Source organism: Zootoca vivipara, chromosome 15, assembly GCF_963506605.1.
Source record: "Zootoca vivipara chromosome 15, rZooViv1.1, whole genome shotgun sequence".
Taxonomy (NCBI): Eukaryota; Metazoa; Chordata; class Lepidosauria; order Squamata; family Lacertidae; genus Zootoca; species Zootoca vivipara.
Genome location: NC_083290.1, coordinates 2,676,384 through 2,686,789, shown reverse-complemented (window position 1 = coordinate 2,686,789; position 10,406 = coordinate 2,676,384).

Genomic DNA, 10,406 nt, shown 5'->3' with positions numbered 1-10,406 from the left:
CACAGACACACACACACACACACACACACACACACACACACACAATCTCAACTTCAAAGCAGAACCAGAACAGGATAAGAAACCCTCCTTTAAAAGCTTGCTGAAAAGATCGAGATGGCAATGATCTGATCTGTGTTGTTGTTGTAAATGTGCCTTTGGATTTTCTATCCTAACCCTGTGTAGTCAGGAGCAAGTCTTCTTGAATTCACTCCAGCTCCCTTCCCAGGCTTTCTCATAAACAATGCAAAAATCCCTGTTGCAAAATAGTGAGCAAGGTTTTGGGTCCTGCAGAGCTCTTCTTCTTCAGCTTGGAAGCCAAGTGAAACAGAGTGGCGTGGGGCTCAGTGCTGGAGAAACATGGCTTGAGGCTGGATCTCAAATTTGACATTTAGTTAGTCAGCATCTTAAGAGGGAGTGTGTGGTAAGTGATGGCAGACAGTATTCTTATTGTGCAGCGAGGTTGGGACTTGTAAGGTCTGGATGCTTGCATCATTTTAGAAATTGCCAATCAGAAAATTATTATTATTTTATTATTATTTTAATTATTCTATCTTCTTTCATTTCAAAGAGAAATACCAAGGTGGTTTACAGACAAACAAAAGCCAGCAATGAAATACCAATATCCATATATACCTTGCCAAGCTTTTGCTGCTGGCAGCCAAAGGCTCAGAGCCAATACATTCAGATACTTTTGTTTATTTACTTGACATTCCTTAAAATTCTTACTCAGCGGAACCTCTCCGAGTGACTTGCTCTTTTATCGCTTCTGTTTCGCAACAACAAATAGATAGGGGATAAGAAACAATCAAGCTGCTGCTTTATAAGCAAATATTGATAGTGATTAAAACAATATGTATAAGTATGTGATGAAACAGAGATGACTGGGCCAAGCCATCAGAAGGGAGAGGCAGGAAAAACTGGTTGTCCTCAACTTTCCACCCTGCTCCGCGTCCTGTCAGCTTTTGGGGTATTTCCAGCGAGTTTAAAATAAGATTGTATCCTGGTTAACAAAATTCGAGTTGATTAATTGTATGAGTGTTGATTGACTGAACTTTTTAATTTGATTAAACCTGAAGAATAACTTCCTGATGGTAGGAGCAGTTTGACAATGGAAAGGACTGCCTTGGAAGGTAGTCTCCTTCCCCGGAAGATTTTAAACAGAGGTTGGATGGCCACCGGTCAGGGATCCTCTAGCTAGGATTCCTGCATTGCAGGGGGTTGAGCTAGATGACCCCTTGGGATCCCTCCCCTACAGTTCTGTGTTTCTATTATTCAGTCTGTGCAGGAAGGAGAAGCCTGTCGATGGCTGTTAAGCCGCAGGGGCTGTGTGGAGCTTTCAGTCTATCATCAAATATCATGACCCGGAAAAAATGTCTGCGGACAAACGCCGGCTCCCTCGGCCTGTAAAGTGAGATGAGCGCGCAATCCCAGAGTCGTCTAGGACTGGACCTAACGGTCAGGGTTACCTTGACCTTTAATGGATGCCGGGATCGGGCCTTTGGTGTGGTGACAGATGCCCTTTGGAACTGAAACTGTGCATCTGACAGACACTCTCTCCCTGGCATCTCACGTTTCCTAAAGGCTTTCCTCTGTCAACAAGAGGCTTGTTTCTGCAGCCGCACAAGCAAGCCCCTCTCTCCAACCTCCATCCAGAGGCAGGACAAGAACCAGTGCCAGATTTACGTATAAGCTAAACAAGCTATAGCTTAGGGCCCCACTCTTTTGGGGGCCCCAAAAAAATTAAAAGGGGAAAAACCTGGATGTATATTTCCAAAATAAAAGATAAAAAAGGGGCCCCTGACCATCAGGTCCAGTCGTGTCCGACTCTGGGGTTGCGGCGCTCATCTCGCTCTATAGGCCGAGGGAGCCGGCGTTTGTCCGCAGACAGCTTCCAGGTCATGTGGCCAGCATGACAAAGCCACTTCTGGCGCTTTTATGTGCTTTCGAACTGCTAGGTGGGCAGGAGCAGGGACCGAGCAACGGGAGCTCACCCTGTCGCGGGGATTCGAACCGCCAACCTTCTGATCGGCAAGCCCTAGACTCTGTGGTTTAACACACAGCGCCACCTGGGTCCCTATAAGATAATCTTATCTTAAAAAGATAAGATTGTCTTTTTTATATATATAAGATAAAAAACAAATAAAATAAAACCTACATGCAGCAACAGTGTTTTGTGTTGTGTAGGCTCCTAGGATGTAAGTCATGGGCCCCGCCTGCTAGCCTGCTTCCTAAAATATCACTGGTTCTTAATTGTATTTCAGTTCAACAATTACTTTGATAAAATACCTATTTTGTTATGTGCAAATGGCTTTAGATACCTATTAGGTCCATAAATTACCATATAGCATATGTTCAAGACAAAAAAAACAGGGACAATTTGTTGTTGACAAAGGACGGCTGGACATATAAAGGGCCCCATTCCCTTCAGTAGCTGAGGGCCTCATCAAACCTAAATCCGGCCCTGCTTGGGACAGGTCAGTGTCCTCCTCTGGGGCACATAAAGGAGGCAGCTGTCTAGCTTAGTGAGCACAAGTTATAGAATCATGGAACTTTGGAGCTGGAAGGGACCCAAGGGTCATCTAGTCCAACCCCCTACAGGGAGGGAATCACAGCGAAAGGATCCCTGGCAGATGGCCACCCCAGCTCTGCTTAGAAACCTCCAACGAAGGAGGGAGTCCGTTCCGCTCAGAAAGTTCTTCCTGCATCCCGTGCCACGACTCCCGCTGCAGCCCCCTCCTCCCCGTCCAGAATCTGCCTTGTGTTTATTTACGAATGGCGGCTGTAGCTAACAGATTGAGGTTGAATCCTGACAAGACAGAAGTACTGTTTATGGGAGACAGGAGGCGGGCAGGTGTGGGGGACTCCCTGGTCCTGAATGGGGTAACTGTGCCTCTGAAGGACCAGGTACGCAGCCTGGGAGTCATTTTGGACTCACAGCTGTCCATGGAGGCGCAGGTCAATTCTGTGTCCAGGGCAGCTGTCAATCAGCTCCATCTGGTACACAGGCTGAGTCCCTACCTGCCCGCGGACTGTCTCGCCAGAGTGGCGCATGCTCTAGTTATCTCTCGCTTGGACTACTGCAATGCGCTCTACGTGGGGCTACCTTTGAAGGTGACCCAGAAACTGCAATTAATCCAGAATGCGGCAGCTAGACTGGTGACTGGGAGCAGTCGCCGAGACCACATAACACCGGTCTTGAAAGACCTGCATTGGCTCCCAGTACGTTTCTGAGCACAATTCAAAGTGTTGGTGCTGACCTTTAAAGCCCTAAATGGCCTCGGTCTAGAATACCTGAAGGAGCGTCTCCATCGCTCTGCCCGGACACTGAGGTCCAGCACCGAGGGCCTTCTGGCGTTTCCCTCGTTGCGAGAAGCCAAGTTACAGGGAACTAGGCAGAGGTCCTTTTCGGTAGTGGCACCCGCCCTGTGGAACGCCCTCCCATCAGATGTCAAAAAGAATTAACAACTACCAGACTTTTAGAAGACATCTGAAGGCAGCCCTGTTTAGGGAAGCTTTTAATCTTAGTGTATTAGTGAATTTTAATATTTCTGTTGGAAGCCACCCAGAGCGGCTGGGGAGGCCCAGCCAGATGGGCGGGGTATGAATAATAAATAATTGTTATTATTACGAATGGATTGAGTGGACGAGTCTGACCAAGACTGGCTCCAAGGGTCATGAAGGCGCTTTCTGCACGTGCCGTAGAGGGAAGCGAGGGGCAGGTGAGGCTCTTCCACCTGGGAAGGGAGCCCATCTAAGGAGAAGGAAAGCTCTTATCCTAAACCTCTGTTGTCTTGTTCGGGAGAAGAAAAGGCTAAAGTGTAAACCCAACAGCAATGTGGAGTCCCTGAGACAGTTGGATGTTGTTGCCTTGTACACCCCAAAACTCCCGCAACCAAACGGGGGCCAAACATCTTGCACTGCTTTCCTTTGGGCCACCTCAGTGAGGCCGAGAAGAGGTGGGTCTTGTCATCTGGGCAGCCCAGGACCCCCAGACACACTGCCCAGACTTGCACCCCAGGGAGGTCACTTCGCTGCTGCTAGCACGGCAATTTGACTTCACCCCCAAAGGCACACTCCGTTGTCTCTCAAGCCACGTGGAGGCCAACGCCTTTGACATCCGTATCCCCTCCTTATTCTCCATGGAGCTTGAGGTGGAATGCTGTTCATTCTCATTTCCACCCCCACAACGACCCTGTGAGGTAGGTTAGGCTGAGGGGGGGTGACCGTGGCCCAAAGTGACCTTTGCGAAGGCCGAGTGGGGATTTGGACCCTCCCAAGTCCTAGTCCAACACCCTAAACGCTGCCCCACACCGGCTCTCCAAGCAAATGTTAGGTCTAATGATAGGGCCGGCTATCTCAAGTCCCTGGGCTTGAGATCTTTGGCATTTGAACTTGTAGGAGCCGGTTTGCAGCTTCATCCTCAGACGATTTCACTTGGTGTGGGCCGCTCCCCAACCACAGACCGGAGAGATCCCATTTTTCCTAACTATTCCCTCTCTGACTTAGTCATGGGGAAGAGATTTATTTGCCTCATCCAGAGAGCTTGCCTCTTTCGCTCTCCCCATTTTTTGTGTGTGAGTCAGTGATTCAACCCACCCCGAAGAGTTTTGCAATGACCTGATCTCTCTCACGCACGACTCTCCAGAAGGGACTGTTTGGAAGATCAGCTCGGAGCACAAAGATCACAGTGATGAGAGGGTGATCTTGTCGACTGGGGGGGGGGGGCGGTCGCCCTTGTGGAAGGATGCTGCTGGAATGAATTAACAGGATGGGGACGTCCACCTGCATCATTCAACCTATTCATTTGCCATACAGTGGCCAAGGGAAGATTGTTAGCTATTCAAGGTGTAGCTCATTGATTAAGTGGGCAAGTCTTTGAGTTGATTAAGCGGGCATTTAAAAGAAGCCAAAAAGTCCATCAACCTGCAAGAAGGTGGGACCCTTTGGGGCCAGTTGATTAAGTGAGCAAATGTCCAGGTTGATTAAGTGGACTTTTTAAAAAAAGAAAAGAAAAGAAAAAGCCGATCAGGAGGGCTAGATGCCTTGCTACTATTCACAAGGCCAGTAGAGACCATTTGATGCCAAAGTGGTTTGCTTCTTAATTGGCATCTTTTTAAAGCTGGGCAAAAGTTGTCCTTCGTTCCTGCCTCCCTGCCTCTGTGCTAGCGCCGGCGTTTCCCCGCGGTGCCATGAAAAGGTTGCGCTCGCTGCAGATTTTATTGGCTGTCCTGTTTTCAGTTTGGTGTTGTGCTGTAAACAGCCTTCGGAGAGACCTTTGCATTTTGGTGTGGTGATAAAAAGAATGAGGGAAGGGAAGGGAAGGGAAAGAGGCCGCAAGGGGTACTGCCAGATTTATTACTTTTTAAGGATTTATATCTGAGTGTGCAAAGCGGGCTAGCCCTATCAAACTGCTGCTAGCCGTGATAGCTCAATGAAGCCTCCATATCCAGGCACAGTCTATCTGCTAGACGCCAGCTGTTGAAGCAAAGAGCCAGCGAAAGCTGATGCCTCGCTTGGGGGCTTCCAGCTGGGCACTGCTGGCAAACAGGCCTGTGGACTGAAACTGGAAGATATATCTCTGCTGATCTCTATATCTTTCAATATACATTAAAACGTTAAGGTGTCGCCACGCACCAGTTCAGGTGAGATCCTGTACACAGTGGTTTAGTAAAAGGGAGTCTGGAGGGCTTTGGGCAGTCTATGGAGAAATAGGAAAGGGCTGAATGAGGTGTAAAGGGAAGGGGTTGTTAATAATAATAATAATAATAATAATAATAATAATAATAATAATAATAATAATATTTATAATAATATTTATCTATACCCTGCCCATCTGGCTGGGTTTCCCCAGCCATTCTGAGCGGCTCCCAACACAATATTAAAAACATGATAAAACATCAAACATTTAAAACTTACCTAAACAGGTCTGCCTTGTTTCATTTTTATTAATTTATTGCATTTATATCCCACCTTCCCCCTTGCAAGGAGCTCAGGATGGCGTAAATGGTTCTTCTTCTCTTAATTAAACCCCCGGAACAGCCCTCTGAGGTAGGCAAGGCTGAGAGAAGACAGTGGCTCGCCCAGGGTCACCCAGTGAGCTTCGTGACCGAGTGGGAATTCGAACCCTGGTCTCCGAGGTTCTAGTTTGACACTCAAACCACTACACCATGCTGCTGTGGTCTTGCATGTAACGCTGGCCCTGAGCTGCATAGGCACCAGTGGAGAGGCAGAGTGGTGTAGTGGTTAGCGTGTCAGACTAGGACCTTGGGAGACCCAGGTTCGAATCCTCACACTTTGCTGTGTGTAGAGTGAGCCATGGAAAGCTGGCAGAGGAGTTGGTAAGAGTGGGGCAGGACTGTAGGAGTGTGTCTATGAATATGTCAGTCTAGATAGCTCAGTTGGTTAGAGTGTGGTGCTCATAATGCAAAGGTTTCAGGTTCATTCCCTGTATGGAACAGCTGCGGATTCCTGCATTGCAGGGGGTTGGACTAGATGATCCTCGGGGTTCCTTCCAGCTCTGCAGTTCTATGATTCTATTATATTTAAAGCTGCAGTGGCAGCAGACATACGAACAGGATGTTCCTGCACGCAGTTGGTACCAGGGGTGGGATTCCCTGAATTTCTCAAACGTCCTTACTTCTCATTTGCTCGCAAAAAAAGTTGTGAATTACTTCCCTTCTCCCTTCCCCCAACAAAAATCACATCATTTTATTTATTATTATTATTATTATTATTATTATTATTATTATTATTATTATTATTATTTCATTTTATATTTATTAAACTTTTATACTGCCCTCCATCCGAGGACCAAAGGGTGGTTTACAATATAAAAAAACCAAAAACAACTAACGTAGATTTTGGAGAGTTTCGGGTGGGAAGTTCCTGGCCAGATTTCTCAAATCCAGACTGGGGCAGTGGGAGATGTTGGCAGCCCTACGAATGTTGCCGCACTACAACTCCCATAATCCCTGGCCGTGCTGGCTGCTGGGGCTGCTGGGAGTTGGAGTCTGACAACATCTGGAAGGCCACAGGCTCCCTATCATTGAATCAGAGCCACCTTCCCCAACCTGGTGCCCTCTTGGTGTTGTTGACTGGCAACTCCCATCAGTCCTGGCCACATGTTTTGGCCCAGAGCTCCTGGCGTTGACGGGGGGCTGATGGGAGTTGCAAGTCCAAAACATCAGGTATGAGGATCAGGTATGGGGAAGCTGCTGTTAGAGCCTCTTGGAGGGTGTAGATGGCTTCACAAGGAGCAAAGTTCCCACCAGTGTGGTTTCCCGCCTGAGACTCACTGGCAAGTCGCACAGTCAGAGCAAAACAGAGCAAGCAAAAAGGTACAAAGTAATGACTCTGCAAAAGGGATCTGCGTTTCCGCCAATGCTGCCGAGCAAACGGCTGCCGCTTGTGCCTCTCCTTCTATGCGCAGCTATGCTCTGCGCACTTCTCTCCCAGAAATGGAAGCGGAGATGTCGGCTTTTGCCAGTATAAGTTGACTGCTTCTGTTTGCAGTGAAGAATTAAGCAAGTTAATCGGTGGCCAGGGTTGGATCCATCAGCGACTTTTAACCATGCCTGCTGAGTGGAACTTCCATACTCCAGTGCAGTCTATCTTGGGATTGCTAGTTCCCCAGCGAGTTGCCTGATGCCTCCTGGAGGGACCCTTCAGCACCGGTTTTCATAGGGTTACTTATTTAACTGGTGGGTTTAAAAATATATATTTGGGTGCTTTGAGTTTATCCCTGTTTTATTCTGGGAGTTTCCTTGGGTCCTGCACCAGGAGAAAGGCTGGATATAAATTAAAAATAAATTACTCCCCTAATTTATTCCTGTATTGCAGGAGTTTGGACTACATGACCCTTAAGGTCCCTTCCAACTCTCCAATTCTATGAACCTCCATCCTTTCCTTCAAGTCTGAGAATGATTGTTCTCTTGTGTGTTTCCAGCCCCCGGAGAAGGAAATTTGTTGAAATATGAGCTGCCTCAGTCACCTCCAGAAGAGGCAAACCAGTTTGGGTTATGTAAGCGTTTGCAACGGCTGCCAATGAGCTTGGGATACCTGGCCTCAGGTGTTGGAGTCGAAGCTGGAACTGAGTCGCCAAACTCGTGACTCATTTCACTGTTGATCTGCCTCTTTCTACTGGTCGATCTCTCTTCCCCGGCAATGGCAGCCGGTCCGTTAGGGCAAATGGGTCGCTGCCCCACAGACTTCTGACAGCCCAGGCCAAGTTCTCACTTGCCCTGCCTTCTTTCTCAAAACCCAAGACGGCAAGTGGCTCTGGGTGTCAGCCTTCTCCATCTCTGTGTCTCAGGAGGAAGAAACTAGAACGAGCTGGCTCTGCGACTCTTGTGGTCTGTGGCTCTGCCAACTCCTTGGGGTCCCTGCCCCACCAGCCCCAATGGGCACCAGCCACCAGGGGAGCATCAAAAGAGGCTGCTGGATCAGGCCAGTGACCCATCAAGTCCAGCAGCCTGCTCTCACAGAATCATGGCGACTAGGACCTTGCCTCTCAAAAACAAGTGAGCTTCTCTGCAAGCTGAATTCTGTAGCTATAGTCAAAGAGAAGAGGCTGGCTGCTGGATCAGGCCAAAGGGGGCCTATCTAGTTCAGCATCCTCTTCTCAGAGTGGAAGCCCACAAGCAGGTCCCTAGTGCAACAGGGCTCTCCTGTCGCTTCCAGCAACTGGCATGGAGAAGCAGGACTTACTTCTCGGTTTCTCAGTTCTTCACTCTAGAGTTCACATTGGCTTGCAATTTTTTTTAAAAAAAAAGTCCTCACGGAAATTCATCAGCATTTTAGGGTGAATTTCTAATAGACACACGTCTGTATGCAATTTGCCCCAATATGCTCACGTTTTGCAAATGCATTTTTTTGATGTTCTTTCGTGAATATTTGCATTTTTTAAGGCATGCTTTACCCTGGCCTGTGCATTTTTGCTCACATCGCTTGACTGGAGAAGTGCAAAATTCTGAGAAGCGTGAATTTCAACAGGCGGCTGCATTTTCAATTCACGTATAGCTTCAGGAAGTGCGAATGGAGGCGTCGCTGCCTCTGAACACAAGCAGAACATTTCTCCCCAGGTAAGGCTGGGGATAAGACACCCGTTTGCCAACCAGAGAGCGACTCCCAGTCAGTGTAGGCAATATTGAGCTAGATGGACCATTGTTCTGACAAGGCAGAGTTCTTTCATCTGGTTGGTCTCATCACAACACAGAATGTGGGCGCTGAGATCTTCCCACTAGGCTATGGATGCTTTGAGTCGCTCTGCTCTCATGAGCAAGACTTCAAGGTGGGCTATTTTGGTGCGCATGCAAATGATACCCTGGAGCTGTCTTGACTGTTCCCCAGTAGGTCCAGTTTCCTCTTTCAGTCACAGACCTCTGGGCAATGACACATTGTCGTATGAAGATTTAGCACAGCCTGAGAAAGAGCTGTTGGGGAGGGAGGGACTCCTGAGGGTCATCTAGACCAACCCTCTGCCATGCATTCCCCCATACCTGTTCATGCAGGCCCAGCAGCTGCATGCAACACATCTGGTGGCGCAAGACGTCATTCATGCGGATGTTGTAGGTGCCACTGCCCCGCCCAGCCCTGCCCCAGAACATCTGTTTCCTGCTTGCCATGGGAAAATGAAACAGAATGAAATTCGCAGGTGGCTATCCTTGGTTGCACGGTAGTGGTAGTGTCTAATCACATTATTGGGGTACCAAACTTATTTTTACATTTCTCTGTTGTTGGCCACTTGCAATATCAATTCAGCAGGTCAGGGCAACTGTATCCCCTCCCCAACCCCAAGCAATTTGGAAATTTAGAAAATAGTGAGTGGTAATGTGACTGAAGGTTCAGGCATGTTGGCTAAAAGGTGAGAGTCTCTCTCTCTCACACACACCCCCCCAAATGTCTTTGTGATAGTCTGTGATAGTCAGCAATAATACCTTGTAGGGCTGTTGTAAGAATGGCAAGGTAATATTTGTCTTACCTGCTCCCATTATTCAAAGAGGTGTACTCATTACTTTTGAAAAAAAGAAATGTGATTAAATTGGAGTTGTTTTAATTGCCCCAACATTGGTTATGTGTATATGTTTTGAATATTCAGAAGGCTGCCACCCTATTTACCTGGCAGCAAGTCCTATCTGACTCAATGGAACTTACTTCTGAGTAGACTCTGTCCCCGTCTGCACTCTACATTTGAAGCAGTATCACACCACCTTAAACAGTCATAGCTGCCCCCGCAAATAATCCTGGGAACTGTTGTATGTTAAGGGTCCTGAGACTTGTTAAGAGAGCTACAGTTCCTGGTGTTTCCTGGGAAGAGTTAAACCACTCTGGGGATTATCTCTTGATACTGCTCAGGAACGACAGGATGCGGCCTAGGCCTAGACAAGAGCAGCGCCAAAAGCCAAGTG